At 37.2% G+C, this 26396-nt stretch overlaps 1 pseudogene; it reads left to right on the plus strand.

Annotated features, from left to right (window-relative positions):
* Window positions 1–1777: 1777 nt before the first annotated feature.
* On the plus strand, window positions 1778–23512 carry LOC140515716 (GTP-binding nuclear protein Ran-like; annotated as a pseudogene).
* The last annotated feature ends 2884 nt before the right edge of the window (window positions 23513–26396 follow it).

The following is a 26396-nucleotide window of genomic DNA, read 5'->3' on the forward strand; positions in this document are numbered from 1 at the left end:
TAATTTCATTACTGCATAACAGAGGCTATGTTTGCAATTTCTGTTTCAGAAAAATCTCATGGATCCTAAAAGAGAGGAGAAAATACAAGACTGATGCTTTAAATCTTTAAGGGTTAGTCATAAATGATCCTTGGATAAATTGATATTTACATATTACCATTAGTGATTATAAATCCAGATAATCATATTATGGTCTCATTTATAGTGAAATGTGTTCCCCTTGCAGAATAATTCTGGTAAATGAGAACTTGATGCAAAAATGCATTTGTTATTTGGTGTTATGGCAAGAAAAAAAATCCTAAAAAATGCATGACTCAGGAAAACATCAATCAAAAAGTCCCATCTCAGAAAAATATTGATTGTGTGGCTTCACCCCTGTTTACCCCAGTTACCCCATGTGTAAGGGAGAACATGAAATAATGGCACCCACCTCTCAGGATTGTTATAAGGATTACATGATTGGAAAGTGATCAACACAGTGCATGACATGGCAACCACTATGTAAATGTTAACTTGTTAATATGATAATTTCTTTAATTAAATGTAATTGTTCCATGCCTGTGGACTTGATACCAGGTTTTAGATATGATCAGTGGAAAATGCTAAAAGTCATAAAATGGAGATATTTCTGTGTAAAAGGATTCAGAGACCCATTCAAATAAATTGATGTTATTTGTGTGTAAGATACAGTGATCCTTACTCAGATTAAACTCAGAGACTTCTCAAGGTGGAAGGCAAAAAGGAATTTATTCAAATCTCATGAGAAGGGGCACTTCGCACGAGACCATGGGTGGTATCAGCAAGGGAGTGCACCTGAGTGGAGCAGAGTACAGCATTATATAGTCCCTAATGCAGAAGCCCACTAGCCTCTCTTTCCATTGGCTGGGAATCCAGGTGTACTGTCTAAGCATGGGAATCTACCCCAGAGACAAAGAACTCAGAAATGATCCTTGCTCACCAATGAGGGTTTTTGTTGCCAAATATGGAACCTAAGGGAAGAATGCTGATGTGTCAGTGGTGAAGGGGAAGGGTACACCAGGTCACATGACCAGAACTTTGGTGGTTCTCCATCCTGGAACATTTTATTTGTCTAAGGGAGATAGTTATTTTAACTTTGGCAGGAAGAGTGGGAGTTTTGGGAAATTCATGTCTGAAGGGTCTTCACTTAACCTTGATCTCATTTGGCATCCAGAAAAATGTACCTCCAAATTGTTATGTTTTCAAAATCCATAATATTGTTTATCTTATTGTGATCTTTCTAAATTTTTTTTTCTTATGGATGTTGGAAAGCTATTGCAAGGGACATGCTGAAAATTCCTTTTGCTCTGGTTGCTGTGAAATTATTAAGTCACTCAGGTTTATTTTCATAATGTAAAAACCTATCAGCTATTTATTTGGGTATATTTTGAAAGGGAAAATTGAAAAATACTTACCGTATGGGTAAAGGTACAAAGACAAGACCTTGTAAAAATCTCCTTTTTTGTCATCTTCCAAGGTATCCCTGAGACCATCTGCTTGGTCAAGCTCATATAATCTTATCAGCCCTGTAAAAGAACTTGCTGGTGTTGTGAAATTCCTCAACAATGAACTGGTTTTCTGAGAAAATGGGATTCCCCTCTTCTACTCCTTGCAAAAATAGGGGAGAAATTTTCAAACCTGCTTATAATAAAGAGTGAGTTTCATCTAAAGTATCATTTGTGAAGATTGTGGAATTATACCCAGAATAGTATATATTGAAGTTACATCTTTAACCAACTTGGTCTCAACAAACTCCAATCTTGAAGCTTTATTTTTGCCTTAAGGGGTGAATATAGAACATCTTAAGAGATGGATATCTGTTAGTCTGGAGGTTGACAGCAATTGACTAGTATTTTTCTGGGTTTTTGAGTGAACTCATATATGTCTCTGTGAAATTCCAGAATGTAATTATTTTCTTGATTTCTAATTGATTTTTATATCAGGATGAATTGAAATTCAAGGAGCAGACGAAAAGGGGGAAAAAAAAGGAAAGGATGTTGAGTAAATATTTAGAGACCTGGTAAACTTTTTATTATTGCAACACCATGAGAGCAATAAGAAGAGCTGTATCTAGATCTAAGCTGTGATTAGCTAATTAATTAATATTTGAAGTAAAATCTCATGACACTGTAATCTGATGTCCTAAATTTGGATTTCAGGTATGATTATTTGTATTGTTTCATGAGACCAGTAGTTCACCATTCAAGGGGGAAGCAATGTGCTTCTCAAATGGAGTGCAGTCTGGGAACTGCTACAAATGGATATCTGGGTCTGGAAAAGGTTAAAGGAAAGACTTGGGCATGGCCTAAAGGAGAATTCTCTTGATTCACTTTCTCCATGGTGCTATTCCTTTTTGAACATGTATGTTTCCATCTCATTAATCCTGAACTTGACTAGTTATGGTTATGGTCATGGTTATGATACCCTGTGAATAGGGTGGAATTTTCTGGTTCTAGCTGTTTTAAAACTTGACTATGACTTACCTGAAATCAAACAGAGCTAAGGATGCCTTATCCTGGTATGCCTTTTTTTTTGAGTCATTCTGTACCCTTAGGCTTATGCTTGGAGGACTAGTTTTGACACTGTTAGACTTATGTCCCTCCTTCCTCTCATAGAATATCTCTGTTATCAAGGTAGGCAAAGAGTTGAAGTTTGTCATTGCAGTGCTAAATGATTATCTTTTAAGCAAATTCATTTATATAACTGTTGAACGTAGGGATAAAATGCATCTGCTTACAATGAATGTTGGCAGCTATGTATTCATGTGTAGGATAAGATCATCAAACTCTCTTACTCCTGCAGGGGAATCATAGGCATGGAAGATTTTGAGAAAACAACAAGATCAGACGATTTATATATATAGGTCTTAAACATGTTATAATAGTATTCTAAAAATTTGGTTCAGAACTTTACCAAAAAAATTACAGTGATAATTGTAAAGAACTGAAAGCTAGAAACAGCAAGTGGTCTGTAAAAAAAAATGAACATTTCTGAAGTTTCAGGTGAATCATGGGTTCCTAATTTGATGTTCTCATAGTTCTATTGTCAATAGGACCAGAATCATAAACTTTGAGCGGGATTGAATTAGTTACTGAAAAAAACACATTTAAGAGGTTATACTCAATTGTATTGAGCCTGGTTACTGAAAGATTTGAGTAGAATTACCCAAAAATCTCTGCAAGTGCCTTGGAACCAGAGAAGCAAATCCACTGGAAAGAGGCCTCTTCAGAGCTGCCCTGGGAATGAGACCTATTCCTGAATGTCCAAGGGAAGACTTCTGGGACAGATAAGTACATGGGACATCTGGGACTCAGGATGAAATGTGCTGAGTAACTGAGCACTGAGGGGGTGGGTTACAAGGAGAATTGATGTCATTTAACACTGATGGTCACTATTGTATTATTTTGGTCTTTTGTTTCATGGTATTTATATTTACTGAGTTTTCTTGGTGACCTTGCTGATATGTAAATGATGAGCCCTCTCAATGGTTTAACCTGGCTTAGTTGGCATATAGAGTTTATTTAACAAGGTTTGTCTCCTTAAGGGATACATCAGATTATGACTCTGCACCTAAGTTTATTCAACTTTATGACGTTGATGGAAACATGGGAGTATGATTTTTGATATTCATGGCCACAGTACATTTGTTTCCTATTGTAAGCTTAAGTCCCCTAGCTTATAGCCACAGATATTTGCTCAAACTCATGTGGCATGATCAGCAGAGAGTGGAATGATGCAGCTGAGAATAAAGGAGTGAGATGAAACCAGTTGTGGTACTGTACCATATATATGGTTAGCACCAAATGGAGGAATTATTAGAAGTTATGCTGACTCAGTGATCCATTGTTCCCAGTTCTGCTTGTCAATCACTATTGGATGAGGAATCACCCAGATTGCAGCTTTTGTATTGTGACCTGCTATCCTTACATAGCATGTCACCTACTACCTGTTACCTTGCATGTCCTCCCAATTGCGGAAGAGCTGAGATGTGATGTCCCATCCCCTTTTACTGATGTGAACTTATCTGAAATGTCTTTATTTTGTTAAAATGTTATCTTGAATCCCTGGTTGGTGTCTTAGAGATCAGCTAGTCAACATATTACTCCCTAGATGAACTTTTAATAAACTTTGCCTCATTAATTAGGGTGAAAGCCCAAACAAAGAATTTTTCTTTGAGTAGAACACTGGCTTCTCTGTCACCTGCAGAAATTGGTATTGCTCTGAGAGTGAAACAAATAGGGAAAGGAGAATTCCCAGAGCAAGCTCTACAAGGCAAAGGCAAAAACTGCCTTGAGGGGAGAACCCAGATTGGATACCTCAAAAATTTTCATTCCATGAGGAATGCAGAGAATAGACAGAAACTAGATCAGGGGTAGGAAACCGGTAGCCTCAAGGCCACATATGGCCCTCTAGGTTCTGAAGTGCTACCCTTTGACTGAATCCCAACTTCCCAGAACAAATCCCCTTAATAACAGGATTTGTTCTGTAAAACTTGAACTCAGTCAAAAGGCCTCACCCAAGGACCTAGAAGGCCACATGTGGCTTTCAGACCACAGGTTTCCCACCCCTGGACTAGATAATTATAAGGTTCAAGGAGCAGAGAATGGAGAATTAACCTAGAGAGAATGGATAAGAAAGTGAGAGAAGTCCTTTCTGAAAAGGCATTCAAAATAATGTATTTATTTTTTAAAAAACTAATGAAAAGGACTAGTTGAAGGGAAAGAGAGAAAAGGGGAATTAAATTGACTAAGAGGAGAAAAATAGGGGAAGAATTTAATTAGATTAAAAACAGGAAGGAAAATTTAATTTATAATAAAAAAACAAGGAAAGGGGTAACAAATGGGAGATGGGGTGAGTGGAAGATTGCCAATGGGACAGAACTTTTAAAAATATTAAGTTAAAGTAACTGACAAAACATAGGACTGTGTTTACAAAAGAAGAGGGAATAAATTCTCAGCTTAAAAAAAAATCATAGGAAAATGGTAAAAAAAAAATATATAAGTGTAACTTTTATAGCTTTAAATGTGAATGGATTAAATAATCCAATAAAACAACAACGAAAAAGGACAGATTGCATAAGAAAATAAAAACCTACAATCTGACTTACAAGAAACACATTTTAAAAAAAGAAGACACACAAAATGAACTGTTTGGATGGGAAAACATTTAATTTGCATCAAGTGAATCCAAAAAAGCTGAAGTTGCAATCATGCTGTTTTACAAAGCTAAAACATTCAAAATTTTAAAAGAATAAATAAGGATACTATATTATATTGAAAGGAGCCATAGACAAACTAATATCAGTAATAAAATTATTTGCTTCAAATACCTTTGCATACAAATTCACAAAGCAAACGTTAACTGAGCTACAAAATCACATAGATGGTAACACAGTAGTGACAGGAGACTTCAATATCCTCACTAACAAAAAGTAGGCAAAATGGATAATACAAAACTGAAGAAATCAGTGGAGAATTTAAAACTAAAAGATTTATAATAACTTTCTAAATGGAACAGCAAAGATTGTACCTATTTCTCAGCATCTCATAGTCCTTTTAGGAAAACTGACCATGGTTTACTTACCCTGAACAGTCAAAAAAATATTGAACAGTCAAAAAAATTATTGAAACAATAAACAAATTTAGCAGAGTTATGAGATATAAAATAAATTCACCTAATTCATCAGCATCCCTGTATGTTACCAACAAAACCCAGTAGGAAGACCTAAAAAGAGAAATTGCATTCAAACCAATTCTAGGAGGTATAAAATATTTGGAAATGCAGCTTCCAAGATGCAACCAGAAACTCTATGAATCCAAGTATGAATCTCTCTTTGCGGAAATAAAGAATCTTGAACAATGGGAGAAACTTTAAGTGCTAATGGGCAGGTCGATCCAATATAATAATAAAAAAGCAATACTATCCAAATTGATTCCTTATTCTGTGCTATATCAATCAAAGCACAAAAAATATATGTTGTATAGAGCAAGAAAAATAATAACCAATTTCATATGATGGAACAAAAGATCAAAACCCTCAAGACTAATAATGAAAAGAATGTGGCAAGGAAGGGGGTCCATCAGTATTGTGCTACAAAGTAGTAATCATTAAATTAAATTAAAATGACTTGGAACTGGTTGAACAATTGACAGGTTGGTCAGTGAAACAGATCAGCTATGTAATACATAGCAGAAAGTAACTGGTAGCGAAGTAATTGATAAACTTAAAGACCCTGGTTCGGGGTGGGGAACCTGCTGCCTTAAGGACACATGTGGCCTTCTTGGTCCTTGGGTGCAGCCTTTTGACTGAGTCCAGGTTTTACAGAACAAATCCTTTTATTGAGGACGTTTGTTCTGTGAAGTTTGGATTCAGTCAGAGGGCCTTAGGTTCCCCACCCCTGAGCCCAGTTACTGGGGAAGGGACTCAGTATTTGACAAAGCGTAATGGGAAAATTGGACACTAGTCTGTCAGAAATTATGTTTGGACTAATACCTCACACTGAACACCATGATAAACTCCAAATTGATATATGACCTAGGTACAAAAGATCACAACATAACCAAATTAGACACGCTGGGAATAAAACTTTTTAATTGATTTTTAACATTGATTTTTTTTTAACTTTCAGTTCCAAATTCTCTCCCTTCCTCAGGCTTCTCTCCCAGTCACTGAGAAAGCAAGAAATATTATACCATTTAGACATGCAAAGCGATGCAAAATAGATTTCCATATGAGACATGTTATAAAAAAGTCAAGGAAAATAAAATAAAAAAATATGCTTCAATCTGCACTCAGAGTTCATCAATTTTCTCTCTGAATGTGGATAGAATTTTTCATCCTGCATCCTCTGAAATTACTGTGGATCATTGTATCCATCAAAGCAGTTAAGTTTTTCACAATTGATCATTCTTACAATATTGCTATAACTGTATACAATGTCCACTTTGCATCAATTCATGTAAGTCTTCACAGGTCTTTCTGAAAGCATTTGTTTGCCATTACTTATAGCAAAATAGTATTCCATCATAATAATATACCATGACTTGTTCAGCCATTTCTCCATTGATGGCCATCCCTCAATTTCAGATGTTTTGCCTCCACAAAAAGAGCTTCCATTAATATTTTTGTACATGGAGGTATTTTCCCCTTTTCTTTAATCTCTTTGGAATACAGACCTAGTAGTGGTAATGCTGAGTCAAAGGGTATGCAGTTTTATATCCCTTTGCAAATAGTTCCTAATTGCTCTCCAGAATGGATGGACCAGTTCACAACTCCACCAACAATGCTTGTGTGTACCTATTTTTTCCACATCCCCTCCAGCATTTTTCACATTATTGTTAACCACCCCTTCTAATTTGTAGATAGTAGGGTAACTGATGTTTTAGATAGGGGAAGAAAAGTGGGAGTGGAGATTTCTGACATTAAAATCCACGTTACATTACAGTTTATTAAGGAATTAGTCATGACTTGGGGTCCAATCTTTCCTGCCCTTTCTCCTAGAATAGTTGCAGGCCCTGGGTTGTTAGGCAGGCTCCTTAATTTCATTCTTCCATAAGAGGCGTGCCTGTACTAGGTGCCCCTGCTAATCCAACCAGGCTGTTCAGGAGAGTCAAGGAGGCAGTAGCTTGGAGGGATCCAGGAGCTAACTTGCTGTTCCATCCTGAGTCTTGACCATTGGTCCATTACTTTCTCCATTGCTTTTAAACATCCCATAGTACTCTAGCCAGAGATCAGAGAAGACAGGAGCCAGATATCCAGGCAGTGATTGTCCTGGGGTCCAGCCAGTCCAGAGCTGCCTGTGTGCTGTAGAGATGAGAAAAGAAAGGAGTCAGTCCTACAGCCAGCCCTGCCTGCCATCCAGCTAGTTTGGGGCTGCTGAGTGCTCCAGCCAGAAACCAGAGAGGGAGGCATTCCAGGTGCTACTTACTGACCAAAAGCACCTACGTAAACTGGTCACTGTCCTAGGAGGGGAGCCTGTGCTGGCCTTTCATGGGCCCAAGACCTGCAAGGACCTATGTGTCCAGGTGGAGATGTAATACAAACAAGTCAAGTCTAAGGTGTGTTACCCAAATGCAGACTTTTTTGACCCTAGGGCCAGGGATTAAAATCCTGTCCTTAGATATCTCTGTCCTTAGAGCTGGCAGGGGTCATACAAAATCAGAAAATACAAAACACATCCATTCTGCTTTTTTTCACAAATTTACATTTTTCTGTTAATTATCCCAATGAATGATAGCATAATTTTTAAAGCAAACATCGGATTAAATATAATTATTTTATCATGAGCAGACTTTATTTCAGCACACACACATGTACACACATATATGCTTACACTGTCGCACACAAAATCAGAGAACTGTTTTTTGAAATGTATTTTTTTCTGTATCTGGTGGATTAAGCCAATGACAGATAATCATTTAAGAAAAATAAATTACAAAATATACTCATGATTTGATAAACAGCTTTTATTTATGAGTATTGAAATCAACACCATTTTGATGTTCTGAATTAAAACTCAAGTCTTTGACCATGAAGCTTAAAGGAAAAAATGAATAGAAAGTACCTGCAATGGTTCTTTAAAAATGAGAATGAACAAAATAATTCCATATAGAGATTTGATCAAACAAATCTGGTATTAATATCCCCATTTTTGGTAATAAATGGAGTGAATATATTTTTTCAAAATATTACTATAACTCCCAAAGTTGAAGGGACCACCTTTTTTATTTTAATAACACTTGCTAACAGACATGCAGAGAATTGAAACAGAAGGACAAAAATAAATCAAGACTGAAACTGTTAGTCAGGGGTGAGCCCTTAGAGCACAGAATGATCAGACTTTTAGAGATTTCCAAAGATAGACTGTAGGTGGTTGGAGCTACAATAGAGAATGGTGGATCTAGAAAGGCATTGGGAAGCAGGGATATCAGCCATAAGAGAGTCCTTACTGCAAAGTAGGTGAGAACTAGGAGTGTCCTGATGTCTCCAGATTGTCAGAGATAGAAAGATCCTCAGATTGTAGATGATAACCAACAATTACAAAGTAATTTAATATTGTTGGCAGCTAGGTAGTCCACTGGATAGAGGACCAAGTTTGGAGTCAGGAAGACCAGAGTTCCAATTTGGACTCAGACACTGGTGTGACCCTGGTCAAGTCATTTAACCCTTTTGTCTCAGTTTCCTCATCTGTTAAATGAGCTGGAGAAAGAAATGGCAAAGCACTCCAGTACCTTTGCCAAGAAAACTCCAAATGGGTTCATGAAGCATCAGACATGACTGAAATGACTCAACAACTTGTCAAAATCCTTGACAAATAGAATCACATTTTAACCCTAAAACAACACTGTGAGCTAGGTGCTCCTATAATCATCATTTTTATACAAAAGGGAACTTAAGTAAAGAGAGGTTCAGTGAATAGCTCAGTCACACACCTGATTATAATCAGTGACTGAACTTGAATTTAGGTCACTGTCAGACTTCTAAGCCCAGTGCCATGACTTTTCTTGTGAGCTGAGAGGATTTCATAAAGTGACTTTATCCCAACTCCACTACGTGAGAAAATATGCTGTGATGGAGGGTTCCAGCAGCCCTTGGTTAACTACTGCCCTCTGAAAAGGCAGGAAGTGATATCATTTAGCTCCTCCTCAGAGATGGCTCAGGCCAAGAGAAAACTGAAATAAACCAGTAGACAAAGGCATTCAGCAGAGAACCGACCCCTCAGGAAGGAGGGGGACCTAAAAAAGGAACACTGAACCCATTACTTTGGATGCTCTCTAGGTCATTTGTAACAGACTGCAGAAGCACCAACAATTGGGCAAGTCAATAATAAGAAATGTTTAAATAACAGAGTGTACAATCTTAGCAATCCACAGTTACCGGATTTCCAAAGAGAACAGGTTATAAAATTTAAGATTTCCCAAACCCAAATAGACTTTCAGAGAATGTCAAATTTATTTTTTAAAAGAAAGTTTAGAAAGATTTTCACTTTCATTGTTCTTGGAAGAATTTTAAGAGTAAAACCTCAAGTCTGAGGAAAAAGCAGCCTGGTTGCATAAGCTGATCTCAACCTGGAAGGTACTTTGTGTAATAAAAATAAAAGTATGACAGATAGTGGCTTGCCAAAGCCGGTTCAAACTGGCTGGCTCAGGCTTCCGAGAGCCAATTGCTAAATTTTCAGAAATATCTGAGATCTGGTTATTCAACATAGCCATTGTAGAATTCAATCAGCTTCTGCACAGATGTTATTTGTTATTCTGAAAGAACTGGCATCAGTCACAGCTCTTTCTGCCAATATGATTAAAATTCCTTCAGCGCAGGCCTTTGTCATTTTGTCTTTGTAACCCTAGCAACCAGAATAATGTCTGGCCCTTCCTAATTGCTTAAGAAAGGCTTATTGAACAAAGAATTGACTTTGAAAAAAATAGTGTTGTCTTTCTTGGCATCTAGTGTCCAAAGAGGATATTGCAGGTCCGATTTATGAAGAATGGAGAAATTTATGACCAAACAAGAGACAGAGAACATTATGAAGTTCAAAATGGATAATTTTGGTTACATTGAATTGAAGTTTTTGCACAAACAAACCCAATGCAACCAAGATTAGGAGGAAAGCAGGAAACTGGGAAAGAATTTTTGCCACTAGTGTCTGTGACTAAGTCCTCATTTCTAAAATATATAGAGAACTGCCAAATGTACAAGAATATGTATATATGTGCACCCACATGTGTGTGTTTATGTACATGTGTGTATACATGTGTGTGCATATATGTATATATATACATATATATGAAAACACAAGGGAGTTACTGGTGAGAATTCCCAATATGCACTGAAATATTGATAATAGCAAAACCAAATCATTCCCCACCAATTTTGTAATGGCTAGAGAAATTATGAGACATGTATGTCATGGAATATTGCTGTGTGGACACAAAGAGTGAAGTTGATAAATACATAGAAATGTGGAAATATTTACAACATCAGATGAAGCCTGAAGTGAACACAACAAACAAAATGGCACAAAAAGATTCCAATAACAAATGGAAAGAATAACTAAAAGACACTCAAGAGTGAATGTTGTAAAATTGTATAATCCTGTAATGATTTCAAAGAAAGGGCACAAGAAGACACTCTCCCAATCTTCTGCAGCGGTAGCAGGTCCATTATTGTGGTACAATGCATGTATTATCAGGTATTTTGGAGTTATTGATGAATATTGTGAAATTTTCATTTGTTTTAATTTTTTAAAAATGTTATATGGGATGTCTCCCATGGAGGGAGAAGAAGAGATATTGGGAGAAATTTTGTTCATAAAAAAGTTATCCATACAATTATATTTTTTTAAAAATGTTAGGCCATGTTCAGACACTAATTTGATGCATCTCCTTGGAATTCAGAACTCTTGAACCAAAGTGACCCACCAGCCAGTGATCTCCCCTGCAGCAAGGATTACATGGGAGGTGGGCCAACGTGTCTGGTCAAATTTACAAAGTTATTGTGACAGTTGAATTAAGTAGGAGAATAGTCTACAATGTCTGATATAAAAATTACTTTTTTAGAAAAGAAATGGTATGCTGTATTTGAAAGAGTGATGGATGTGGACATGAGGTCTGAGGAAACATGAGTTCAAATCCCATCCTGACATGAACCAGCTAGGGAACCAGGGATATGTCACTGGAATTTTCTGAGCCTCAGTTTCCTCAGCTTTCAAATAGAGATAATAATACATCCCAAGGAGGTTATTAGAGCCAAGTGAGTTATGCATGACTAGCCTAGACCTGAAGCTGTTAGTCCCACTCTCACCCACACTGGGGCAAGGCAAGTCCCAGGGGACATCTCCTTATATCTCCCTAGATATAAGGATATAAACCTAAGGGCTTGGGCCAATGTCCTGAGTCATGAACTTCCACTAGTGTGTTTTCCCCATGAACATCAGTTGATATCATTTAACTAACCTGACCTTCTTAATGTTCAGAAAGGTGTAGTTAATGCGATGGTAGAATTGGCACAAAACCAACTCCAACCCCCAGAGTCACTCTCTAGTCCACACAAAGTCTAAGAGAAAGCGGGCTCGACAGTAGATAGCCAGTTCCTTGAAGTCCTTCCGCTGGATCCTCAAGGTATTCTCCTTACTTAGGGTGTAGCTTTTCTGCCCAGCCTCTTGGTGTGGAATGTGCCCTCTCCTCCTGATGCAGACTCTCACTGCTGCCTGTTGGGACACTGCTAGGATATTGATGAAAAGTCCAAATCCTCTGGTCCTATAGAATGTACATGGTCCTACTTGACTTGAGAGGAGAGGATACTGAGAGGATGCACCTCCTTACCCTCTCGCCAGGTGATTCCTGCTGAAGGACTTGGCTGGAGGCTTCTACCAATGAACTGCTAGAAACTGAGATGTCCTGATCCCAAACCACTTCTGGGTTTCTCAAATCTGTCAACTAATCTGCATGTACTTCCGGTCACACAGTAAAAATGCCAAATGTGATGCCCAGCTCTGGTTCACATCTCGTTCACACTTGTGGGTTTCTCATTGAATTTAAATGAATTTTTACCTAATGGAGGTAAGACTGGGCTGTAGAGCGTGGGGAGATTGATTGGTTGATTTCATCCACACCCAGTGTTGTGCATAGAGGAGGCTTTACTAGCCTTAAAGTGAACCACTTGTCTCAGACAGCCTTTGAAGGGAAGTAGGGCACTTATCCTTAGCCCGTTTTACAGTTCAGAAAGTGGAAAGATGAAGTGACTTCTGAGGTGTGCTGGTAAATTTTATCAACTGGCTTTCAGGGAAAAAAAAAAAACTGTCAAACATGCTTAAGTTTAATCTTCTTTATTAACATTTCTACACCACTTCCTCAATTCTAGACAATAAACAAAACAATAAAGGTAGCCCACAACTTTAGCATTTCCTCTGATTTCTTAGGAGGCAGAAAAGTATGTAAGGATTTCAGGGGAAATGACCTAAAGTTTGTCTGATATATTCCCAGAGAAGATAGGAAGGCCATGGCCTAGTTGTCTGCCTGGAGAGAAAGGGAAGCATAGTTTGGCATGGGGCTAGCTAAATACAGTGGGCCAGGTGAATTTGTGCTTGTAAGTGAAGAACTTACTAGTTGTGTGACTTAACCCTACCCCCATGACCATCCACAAACCCATTCCCTTTCCAGGCAGGTCATATCCCTTCTTGGAGCCTCTTTTCCTTCATCTGGGCAATGGGCATCATAAGACTTGCAGTTTCCCCTTTGGAATTAGGGTAAAAGATCTTACAAGGGTCTTGTGAAGGTCAAAGGGGGCACATGAAAGGTTCTTTTTAATCCTTAAAGCACGTGATCTGCAGAGAATTTCTTAATCTTGGAGATTTCCTTGGGAAATTCAAGATTTCAGACATATATTTAGCCCAGGGACAGACTTATGGGCACATGGGTAGGAGGGTATCATTGAATCCTTGCATGAAATGATGTCTTGAATGTTCCTTCTCCTGACTCAATTTTTGTAGCCACAGCTGGTTTGCATACCTTCTTTTACATACTTTTCTGCAGTTAGCTTTTATTCTCTATCTGTCTCTCTTTCTCTCTGTCTCTACATGTGTATATATGTATATATATATATTATATATATATTTATAATATGCATATGGGTATGAAATATAAGATTTTTGGATATGTTTGTCATCTATTAGATTGTATTGCCTAAGGATTTAATTCTGTGCCCAGTTATCTGCTCAGAGCAAAGGGGAAAAGAATGCCCCCTTCTCCTCTTGGCTTATAGCTCATCATAATACCAGCCTAATAAGGGACTAGCATCAGACCCAAACTGAAGATAAGATTTCCTTGGTAACAGACAAGTCACCATGACAACCAGAGATAGGGCCCCTCTGATACAGCTTTCAATAACACAATTCTTCTTCAGCAGGGCCTCACTCTTGAAGGGTGGGGGTGCAACCTAGAGCCCATTATTGGGACCCTATTCTGCTCCAAAGACTTTGCCATCTTGCACCCCCGGCCCCCATTCCCACAGGACAAAGAAAAAATAATTAGGATACAGTGAAATTCCAATGAATTCACACTGGAGAAGCACATTAATCCTTAAAGCCCTTCTCCCCCTGCCCAGCCTCCATATTCCCAGAAGGGAAGGACACATCATCTGATGTCTGCATAGCTGACTGAGGCCTATGCTGACTTTCCCCCTGCTGTAGAAACCTTGTCACATTTCCCTTCAATTAGCAGCAGACAGAGCTTCTGCACAGTCACTTCATAAGTAAGAGGGTAGGAGGTGGGCATTGAAAATATGTTATTTTCTCTCTGGGGCCATTCCTGAATTGAAGAGCCCCAGAATTGCAGAGATTGCTTAGGTTATACTCCGAGCCAGGGGTGGGGAACCTGCAGCCTCAGAGCCACATGTGACCTCTCTAGGTCCTAAAGTTCCACCTTTGGGCTGAATCCAAACTTCATAGAACAAATTCCTTTAATAAAAGAATTTGTTCTGCAAATGTTGGACTCAGTCCAAAGACTACACTTGAGGACCTAAAAAACCACATGTGGTCTCAAGGCCACAGGTTCCCGACCCCTGCTTCTAGACTGTCCCCACTCTGCACCTTCAGTGACAATGAAATATATTAGATATTAATTCAATCAAGACATAGAAGGAAAAAGATGTTAAGGAAAGACCTGGGGAGGAGGCCATGCTTGTTGCCTGTCATCCCAGTGCTTAGGACAATGCCTGGTATATAGTAGGTGATTAATAAATGTTTATTGATTGATTGAAGTCACAGAGGTTGTTCCTCTGTGACACAGTAAATGAGTGGAATTTGCAGGTAGAGAGGAGGATAAGCATGGCTTGGTGTGGGGCTGACTAGATAGAGTAGTCTAAGTGGATTTGTGCTTACTCACCAAGGAGGGCACCAGGAGGTGATGAGTGGGGGGAAGGATTCCAAAACTGCAAGGATTAAGTACTCAAAAGTATGGTTTCTGGAGGTTAGGAGGGTGAGTGCTGAGATGTTCAATAAAGCATCTACTATCCCTGTGACCTAACCTTACCGAATGGCCATCCTGAAATCAACATTCTTTCCAGGCAGAATATTTCCCTTCTCTGGGCCTCTATTTCTTCATTCAGGCAATGAACATTGTAATACTCATAAACTTTACCTCAGAATTATGTTGAGAACCATCTCAGGAGGCTTGAGAAATTGGAATGTGGCATAACACCCATAGGAAAAAAGTGACAGTGTGTCTCTGATTCTATCTGTCTATAACTCTTCAATTCCAATACAATTCCACAGAAATCATTTTTTTAAGTATCTGTTGTGGTGAGGCACTGTGCTAAGCCCCTAGGCATACAAAGATCACAGGAGATAGTCTGTCAGCCTTTGCTCTGAAAGAACTTAGGATCTAGCTGCTAGAACAGGTAAGACGTGGACAAATAATTACAATGTAATACGAATTAGACTATCCTAGGAGAAAGGGAAGTCTAATGAAAGTACAAGATTAGAGCAGGCATGTAACCGACTTCTCCTGAGTTGATCTAATTACTTTTAAATAGAGAAGCTTATCTGAAAAAATTAGAAACTGAGTTGCGAACATTTTAACAACTTCATAGTTTGTATATTTTTCCGTCTTTCAGGATATGTCACTCAGTAACACTTCACTTTCTCTCTTCCCTTTTTTTCCACCACCCCACAGCAAAGTTTTCACTCTGCATATTATACTTATGATGGAGACTATAAATTTTTATTAGTTAAATGCTTTTTCAGAAAAAAATTTTAAATCTTAAGTATCCATCTTCTTTAGAAGTCTCTTTTGAGTCTCAGCCTTCAAGGACAAAAATATTAAATCACAAAAGCAAATTTCCTGGCAGCTTAAAGAAGGAAGTTCTGTTCAGTTCTATTCTGTTCCGTTCAACAAACATTCAGCACCTACAATGCATGAGACACTTACTAAAGTTAACCTTTTGGCATTGTCTCTCAATTAAAGGAAGAAGCCTGCTAAAAGGGGGATCTTGCCTCTGCTTATCTAGTCTTCCCCAAATATGTCAGGTCCATGTGTAGTTTTTAAGTAGGGAACAACATTATAATACTTTTCCTGCACAAAAAAAAAATCTGAGTTTCTGGTAACATTTAATAATTGGCTAAAGGTAAACTGATAACGTCAGCTTCTTCTTACTTATGGAACAAGTGGGAGAGTAGTGGGATCTAAGAATTATAGCAGTAGTTTGGGAAGCTACTGGGTTCTACTTCTGACTTTGCATTAAGTTCATTGTGTGTATTTGAGTCTCCCTTTAGAAAAAAAAACTGGGCTATCAGAAACTTAGTGAGTTGCATTTAAAGAACTTATAATGAAAAATAACCCCACACACTTTAGAAAGGCAGAAAACTGTCCAGATCAAGGCAGGAATTCACAAGATGAAAATAATTGAAAGGAATGGAAGTGATAAAGGAAACCAGGAATTGGTTTTGGAAAAGACCAACAATTCAGTACCTCTGTGGAGCTGATGTATGAGATGAATCATCTCTAAAGACCAAGCCACTATTAATATATTAAGAAAATAAAAGTTCTAGAGTCAGGTGGAGACAAAGATGCTTCTGGAAGAACTATCGCAATGGCTGCCCAAGGAGAACCCCAAGTGCAGTTCAAACTTGTATTATTTGGAGATGGAGGTACTGGGAAAACCACATTTGTTAAACATCACTTGACTGGTGAATTTGAAAAGTATGTAACCACCCTGGGTGTTGAGGTCCATTCTCTCATGTTCCATACTAACAGAGGTCCTATTAAATTCAGTGTATGGGATACAGCTGGCCAAGAGAAATTTAGTGGTCTGAGAGATGGTTAATACATCCAAGCTCAGTGTGCCATTATAATGTTTGATGTAACATCAAGAGTTACTTACAAGAATGTACCTAACTGGCATAGAGATCTGATATGAGTATGTGAAAATATCCATATAGTGTTGTTGGACAACAAAGTGGATATTAAGGACAGAAAAGTCAAGGCAAAATCATAGGAAGAAGAATCTCCAGTATTATGACATCTCAGCCAAAAGTAACTACAACTTTGAGAAGCCCTTCCTTTAGCTTACTAGAAAACTTATTGGAGACCCTAATTTGGAGTGTGTTGCCATGCCTGCTCTTGTACATCCAGAGGTTGGCATGGATCCAGCACTGGCCACACAGTATGAGCAGGATTTACAGATTGCTCAGACAACTGGGCTCCCTGATGAAGATGATGACCATCAGAGATCTAGTTTTATAGGCAACTGTCCTGTGATGTCAGTGGTGTAGTGTGTTTGCCACTTTATTATATAGCTGAGCAGAATATGTGCTTAATCTTTGGGATGCTGATGGAAATGAATGGGCTTCTGAGTGAATGTGGCAGTTTAAAAAATGTATAATTCATATTTTGGACCTGTGTATTTAGCTGTTTTGGACCACAATTATGTCCCCTTGAGTTTCAAATATAAGACTTCTGCAGTCCCATAACAATATTCAGTAGTGAATCTTGTTTTTTACTGTCATTCCCATTCCTTTTTTATTTAGATCATAATAAAGTTGTGTTTCAAATATCTAAAAAAATTAAAAAAATAAAAATTCTAATTACTGAACCACTAAAGGGGTGATCGCAATGAAAGTAAAAATAAAATATTCATACTATATAATGTATAGTGTTATGTGAAGGTATTTGATAGCTTAAATAAAATGGATAGATATCTCCAAAAATATAAAATAGCCAAACTGACAAAACAGGTAATAGATAACCTAAATATACTGATCTTAGAAGGAAACATCAGACATGCCTTTAATGAGTTCTACTAGTGAATTTGTTCAAACCTTTAAAGAACAAACAATCTCTTTTTTTTATATTATTTTTACCTATATTTATATCTATGCCTATTATTTCTACCTACTTATTGTGAGAAAAGAGCCCAACAAGCCACCAATTGTGAGAAACATGCTCACCTTAATGAATAATACTTGTGAAATCAGGAAATTTTTTTATTAAATTTTTACATTCGTTCCCCATGAATGAACAGGTAGCTCCTTGGGGAGTGCTACAGGAAGACTAAAATTTGTTCAGACCAACATGCAACCCCTTTATACTGTTCCAGGTTTGAACTTCTGGTCATGCCATCTATTGGCCATGTGACTTCATGTTCTCCTCTCTGATAGGCTTCCACTCAAACAGCTCGTCAAGCCTGCACACAAGTTTCTGACCTTCCAGTAGATGAATTATAATCCTGAAAGCACTTGTGAATTGCTGAATATTCCTTAATATTCAGATATGCTCTCAAAAACTTCAAGATTTCATAGTGAAGTGAGCAGAACCGGAGAATGTTACATACAGTAACAGCCACATTGTGAGATGACTGATTTTGATAGACTTAGCTCTTCTTAGCAATGAAAGGATCTAAGAGAACTCCAAAAGACTCATGATGGAAAATGCTATCCACATCCAGAGAAAGAAGAACTAGGCAGTCTGAATTCAGATCAAAGCATATTTTCTATTCTCTTTCTCTTTTTTTGTTTGTTTCTTCTTCTCATGATTTCTCCCATTAGTTCTAATTCTTCTTTACAAGACTAATGTGAAAATAGCTTTAATATGAATGCATATGTAGAGCCTATATCAAATTGTATGCTGTCTTGGGATGGGGGAGGGGAGAGATGGGGAGAAAATTTGGAACTCAATGTCTTATGGAATTGATTGTTGAAAGCTAAAAATAAATAAATAATTTTAAAAAAAAAAAAAACAACTCAAGGTTTCAGGACCCTGGACAGACTTCTGTGCACCTGGCTTAGGAGGTGATCATTGAGACCTGGAATGAAATGATGGATGGCATGACTGTTCTTTCTCCTGGCTCAATTCTTGTAGCCAGAGTTGGTCTCTATGTCTTTTTACACATATTGTTCTACAGCTAGCTTCTATATGAATTTGTCTCTGGTTCAGCTTCTCTCTCTCTCTCTCTCTCCACATACACACACACACACACACACACACACACACACACACACACACACACACACATACACACACCTCTTCTTCTTCCTTTTCTTCTTCCTCTCCTCCGTTAGATTGTGAGCACTTTGAGGGCAGTGAGTTTTTCTTGCCTCTTTTTGTATTTTCAGCACTTAACACAGTCCCTGTCGCACAGTAGGAACTTAATAAATGTTTATTGATCCGTTGATTAATGTTGAAAATATATTGATTTTATTGACAAAAATAGGTGTATTTTTATGATTCTGTGAATTCCAACAGATCCCAAGGTACTAGCCAGCTTGTAATCAAGGAGAAATAGATATTCCTTCTGTTCTAGATGAGACATTGTGCCCCAGTAAGACCTGGGCCTCCCAGAAGGGAAACCAGCTCAGAGTGAAGAAGTGAAGTGGGGGTGGGAGTGGGAGTTTTGGGGACACTACCTCCCCATTCCTTTAAGATGATTACACCAGGTTTCCTTGGTGGTTCTGAAAACCAGCAGCATTACCAAGGCCAAAGTGATGGAACTTATTTCTGCTGATTCCAGCTATAAGGGGAAATAGAGGTAAGCTGGCTAGGAGGGTGTGGGCCTGCTCTCATCAGGGTTTCTGTTCTTCTGCCCAGGGCCAGATGCCCCAGCAGTGGTGCTGATAATATCCTCTTTAGCAACCTGCTGTTCAGTCCTGGTGAAATGTGGTTCAAGCCTTCTTCAGTAGTTGCTAGATGAGCTTTTATTTATAAAGTGTAAAATGCTATATAAATGCTTATTCTTGTTATTATTATACATATGTCCCTAAGCATAATTGAAATAAGCCCTTTAGTCAAATGCAAAGTGAACCTGGAGAAGCCCAGCCTCCCTTGAGCTGCTCTTACTCTAAAAATATGTGCTTTCCTTCTTAGACACTAGATGTGTGACCCTGGGCAAGTCACTTAATCCCTATTTGCCTCAGTTCCTCATCTATAGAACAGGGACACACTGAAGAAGGAAATGGCAAACCACTCCAAGATCTTTGCCAAGAAAATCCCATGGACAACTTCCAGGGGGTCATGCAGAGTCAAACGTGACAATAACTGAACAAATTATTTGTTTATACTAGACATTCTTACCCTGAGATCTGTGAACTTGTTTTTTAAAATTCTGATAAATATATTCTAATATAATTGGTTTCAAAAAAAAATATGTGCTTTCTTCTCATGGCACATATAAGGGGCACTCTAATATTTGTTCACTGAGGCTAGCTGTATATGGAGAACTTTCCCTCTACTTCCTTACAAAAGGAAAGGAGAAATGGATCCCTGCCATTTTGAAATGGATATCCTAAAGGCGTCTCAAGTGCTACACATTCACAAGAGAAGTCATGACTTTTCCCTCAACCACATGCCTCTTTTGAACTTCTCTATTCTTGTCAAGGACAGCATAACCCTTAAAGCAAGCCAGGGCTGAAACCTCACAGTTATCCTCTAATAGGTGACCTGACAGTGTATCTTTCTTGGGACCAAGGCTGGACCTCATTTACTAGTCACCATTTACTTTCACTCTCTTTCCAATTACAAGTCAGTAGTTTTTGATAATATGTGCCTTACGTTTCCTCTGGTTTTAATTCTTTTCACTTTGTTTTAATATTCATTGTTCCATGAAGCCATTGCTTTCTCCATCTCCTTCACCTTGAACATGTCCTTGAGTAAATCATTTCCCTTCTTAAAGGCCCTGTTTGTTCATATTTGAAAATAGGAAAATAGTTATTTGCACTAATGACTTTTTGTTTTGAGGCCAGTTCTTTAGAAATGTGAAAGTGCTATGACAAAGGGAATTAGTATGGTTATTAAGGTGGTTGAACCAAACCAATGATTACTACTAAGGCAGTTTGACTCCTGCACTAGAATTTGGAGTCTTACAGAGTAGCTTGTATTTCTTTTCTTTTGTTCATTTCCTTTGACCATTTATTTATTGAGGAAGGGTGTTTGTTCTTATATATTTGTCTCAATTGTCTATGTATGTTGGGTACTAGATCTTTATAAAAAAAATTTACTGCATAGATTCCCTCTCCACCCCTACCATTCCACTCTTGCCAAGTTCACCATTTTGTTTAATTCTGACCTCTTTGATCTTGTTTCTACAAAAGTTTTTCAATTTTGTATAATCAAAGCTATCACTTGTAAACCCAACAGCTGTTTGGTTAAAAAAAAATTCTTCCCCAGCTACAGCAGGAAAAGTACCTTCTTTGTTCCTCTAATTTCTTAATGATCTGACCTTTCTATCTGGGACACAACATTTGAAGTTTATTGTTTTATATGGTATGAGCTATTAGTTCAAGCTTAATTTCTTCCATGTTGCTTTCCAATTTTAAAAGCACCATGATATGTTTTTATATATCTATACCCCATCCCAGTACTTGTTATTCTTGGGTTTCTCAAATCCAATGCCATTACATTCAGTGACTTTTGCATCTCATATATTTAATCTGTCGCACTGATCACCTTTTCTTTTTTTTTTAAACTAATATCAAATTCTTTTGATAATTTTTGCTTTGTAAAATCATTTGAAATCTGATATGGCTACCCCACTTCCTTCCTATTTTTTCCATGATTTCCCTAGAGATTTTTGATCAGGTGTACCCCTAGATGAATTTCAGTAGAACTTTGATAGTTTGATTGGTATGGTACTAAATCTGCAACTTATTTTAATGTAGTGATGTCATTTTTATTAGACAAACTTGGTTCATGAGAAATCATATGGCTTGATGAATAAAGAGCCAGGTTTAAAGCTCAGAAGACCTAACCAGGTTCAAATACTTCCTCTGACCCATATTGGCTGTGTGACCTTGAGGAAGTCACTGAGACTCTCAGTGCCTTAGGCAACTCACTAAGAGTCTAAGCTACAGAGAAGGTGCCAGACCTAGGAGTAGCTTTCTCCTTGAGGATCCCCTATAACAATGAAATCCCAGGTGCTAATTGCTTTGTCTAAAATTATTTAAGTCACCCTTTTTTTTTTCTTTAATCAAGTTTTGTGGTTGTATTCATATAATTCCTGAATATCACTTTGTAGGCAGACTTCCACATCTTTTATGAATTCTATGGTTGTTTTGAATGGAATTACTTGTTCCATCTCTGCTCAATTTTGTTGTTAATATACAGGAAGGTTGACTATTTTGTGGGGTTTTGTTTATATCCTGCTACTTTACTGGATTTTGTTTATTTATTTTACTATTTTAGTTGACTCTTGGGTTCCCTAAAATGTCACATCAACTGTAAAAAAAAGTGACAATCTTGTTTTCTATTTACCTATTTTTTACTTTTTGTCTAATTGCTATACTTAGCATTTCTGTTACTCTATTAAATGATAGTGGTACCGATAAATATCCTTCCTTTATCCATAGTCTTATTGGGAGGGTCTTTTGTGCTAATTCATGACACATAAAGTTTTTGAAAAACTATACCATCCTTTTATATAAAAAGGAAAGTATAGGAATAAAAGCTGAGTCCCTTTCCTTAGCAGAGTCAACAATATCCATTTAGAGGAAGAGCCAAGATGGTGAAGAAAAAGAAGGAAGTTGCACAAGTTCTCCCAAACTTTCCTTAAAACAAGTTTAAATCAAGGATCAAAATCAGTTCTGGAGTAACATAACCCACAAAAGGATGGAGTAAAACAATTTTCCAACTCAAGATATCTTAGAAGGACTTCAAGAAAGGTCTGTGTAGCTTGGGTAAAAGGGCAGTGCAGCCCAGGGCAAGTGGTATTTGGGCAAGCCAGTGAGAGGCCCCTAGCTCCAGCACAGATCAGCAACCTAGGCTTCTAGGTATAAGCTCAGCAGGCCAGAGCACAGCTGTGAGGCCTCTAGCCCCAAATATCAGCAGACAATCTGCCAACCCTAAATCCCCCCATGCAACAGTAGAGTTGCCAGCCCCAGAGGCTTGAGCACAGCAAATTGGCCCCTTACCCTTGCTGCAAAAAGATTGGGAAAGTGCCTCTTGTACCCAACGAGCAAGGCTCAACTTTTAAGGTCACAAAATAGGCTGGAAATGAGCCAATAAAATGCCTGTCCATAAAAAGGTACTATGGCAACAGGGAAGGTCAAAATCTAAAATCAGAAGAGGATAAAAATGTCAAAACACCTACATGAAAAACCTCAAGGAATTGGTTTCAGGCCCAAAATGTCCTCCTAGAAGGGCTGAAAAAGGATTTCAAAAATCAAATAAAAGAAATAGAAGAATAGTTGGAAAAGAAAAGAGAATTATACAATAGAATCATGAAAAAAGAGTGAACAGCTTGGAAAGAGAAGCAAAAAAATGGAAAAAAAGTTGTATAAAAATTCAGTGAAGAAAACAACTCCTTATGAAGTAGAATTGACCAAATGAAAAGGGAGGTACAAAAACTAACTGAAGAAAATAACTTCTTAAAAATTAGATTGGGCAAGTGGAAACTAATGACTATGAGATACCAAGAATTAATCAAATGAAATCAAAAGGATAAAAAGGAGAAGAAAATGTAAAATACCTCTTTGGAAAAAAGTAACCTGGAAAATAGATCCTAGAGAGGTGATCTAAGAATTAATGGACTACCTGAAAGTCATGATTGAGAGGGAGAGGGAGGGAGAGAAGGAGAGGGAGAGGGAGAGGGAGAGAGAGAGAGAGAGAGAGAGAGAGAGAGAGAGAGAGAGAGAGAGAGAGAGAGAGAGAGAGCCTGGAGAGTATCTTTCAAGAAATTATCAAGGAAAACTGTCCTGATATCCTAGAATCAGAGGATAAAATAGAAATTGAAAGAATGCACTGATCACCTCCTGAAAGAGATCCTAAAATGAAAACTCCCAGGAATATTATAGCCAAATTCCAGAACTCTCATGTCATGGAGAAAATCTTGCAAGCAGCCAGAAAGAATCAATTCAAATATTGCAGACTCACAGACAGGATTACACAGGATTTATCAGCTTCTACATTAAAGGACTGGAAGGCTTAGAATATGATATTCTAGAAGACAAAGAAGCTTGGATTCCAACCAAGAATCAACTACCCAGAAAAACTGAGCATATTCTTTCTGGAAGCGGGGGAATGAACATTCAATGAAATAGCGGACATTCAAACATTCCTGATAAAAATTTGATTTTCTAATACAAGACTCAAAAGAAGCATAAAGAGGTAAACAAGAAAGGGAAAAAAACATAAGTTATTCGCTAAGGTTAAACTGTTTGTATCACTACACAAGAAGAGTATATGTGTAACTCTCAAGAACTGTATCTATTAGGGCAGTTAGAAGGAGTATACATAGAAGGTGTGGATATAAGTTGACTTTGATAGAACAATAGAAAAAAATTAAGGAGTGAGAAAGGATTGAAATGGGAGAAGAGGGAATGAAGATGCAGAATGGGGCAAATTATATCACATGAAGAGGTACAATGACTTATTAGAGTGGAGGGAAAGAAGGGAAAGAGGGTGAACATAGTTTGAACTTCAATCTCATTGGATTTAGTTCAAAGATGTAATAACATACACACTCAGATGGACATAGAATTCTATCTAACCCTACATGGAACTAGGAGGGGAGGGGGATTACAAAAATGGGAGCTGATATAAGGGAGTGAACATTGAGGAAGGCAATTCTTAGAAAAGAAACATTGGTGAGGAGGGACAGTTTGAAAAGAGAGAGAGAAAAAAAATGTATGAACAGGAGGGAAAATAGGATGGAGGGAAATACACAGTAATCATAGCTGTGAATGTGAATGGGTTGAACTCTCCCACAAAATGGAGGCAGATAGCAGGGTGGATTAAAAACCAGAATCCTACAATATGTTGTTTACAAGAAACACATTTGAAGGAAAGAGACACAGACAAAGTAAAAGTAAAAAGGCTGGAACAGAATCAGCTGAAGTAAAAAGAAAAATCAGGGGGTAGCAACCATGATCTCAAACAAAATAAAAGGAAAAGTAGATCTAATAAAAACAGATAAGCAAGGAAACTACATCTTGCTAAAAAGTACCACATACAATGAAGTAATATCAGCATTAAACATATTTCCACCAATAGTATAGGATCCAAATTTCTAAAGGAGAAGTTAAATGAACTACAGGAGGAAATAGACAGCAAAACTATATTAGTAGGGGACCTCAACTTTAACCCCTCAAACTAGATAAATCCAATAACAAAATAAACAAAAAAGGAGTAAAGGAGGTGAATAGAATTTTAGAAAAGCTAGATATGATAAACCTCTGGAGAAAAGTGAGTGGGGAAAGTAACAAATATACTTTTTTTCTCAGTGGTACATGACACACAAAAATTGACCATGTATTTGTGCATAAAAACCTCACAAGCAAATATAGAAAGGTAGAAATATTAAATGGTTCCCTTTCAGATCAAGATGCAATAATAAAGGGCCATAGAAAGAGAGATTAAAAATTAATTGAAAATTAAATAAAATAGTCCTAAAAATAAGTGGGTCCAAAGAAGCAATCAATAATTTCTTTAAAGAGAATGACAATAAGAAAACACCAACATTTATAGAATGGAGCTAAAATGATACTTAAGGTAAAATTTATATCTCTAAATGCTTGCATCAATACAATAGAGAAAGAGTAAATCAATGAATTGGGCATACAACTAAAACAAACTACAAAAAAAATTTTAAATCCCCAATTAAATTTCAAATCAGAAATCCTGAAAAATCAAAGCATAGACTAATGAAATTGAAAATAAGAAAACCATTAAACTAATAAATAAAACTAAAATCTGGTTTTATGAAAAATAACAATGAAATAAATAAACCATTGGTTAAAATGATTTTTAAAAAAAGAAAGAAGAAAGCAAAATTAACAGTATTGAAAATGAAAAGTTGACTTCACCACCAATGAGGAGGAAATTAAAGGAATAATTAGAAGTTATTTTGCTCAATTGTACACCAATAAATCTGGCAATCTATGTCAAATGGATGAATATTTACAAAAAATATAAATTGAACAGATTAACAGAAGAAGAAATAGAATACTTAAATAAGTACATTTTAGAAGAAGAAACTGATCAAGACAATGAACTCCCTAATACAAAACCCCCAGGGCCAGATGCATTATTCACAAGTGAATTGTCCAGAACTTTCAAAGAACAATTAATTCCAATATTATATAAAGTATTTGGGAATATAAGAGTCCTACCAAATTCTTTTTATGATGCAAATGCTATGTTTATTCCTAAATGAGGAAGAGTCAAAACAGAGAAAGAAAACTATAGACCAAATTCCCTAATTATTATTGATGCAAAAATTTTTAAATAAAATACTATCCATCGCTTGGATCATACACTATGACCAGGTAGGATTTATACCAGAAATGCATAGATAGTTCAATATTCAGAAAACTATCAGCATAAGTGACCATATGAATAAGAAAACCAACATGTGATTACCTCAATAGATGCAGAAATAGCTTTTGACAAAATACAGCA

This window comes from Notamacropus eugenii, chromosome X, assembly GCF_028372415.1.
Source record: "Notamacropus eugenii isolate mMacEug1 chromosome X, mMacEug1.pri_v2, whole genome shotgun sequence".
NCBI classification, from domain to species: domain Eukaryota; kingdom Metazoa; phylum Chordata; class Mammalia; order Diprotodontia; family Macropodidae; genus Notamacropus; species Notamacropus eugenii.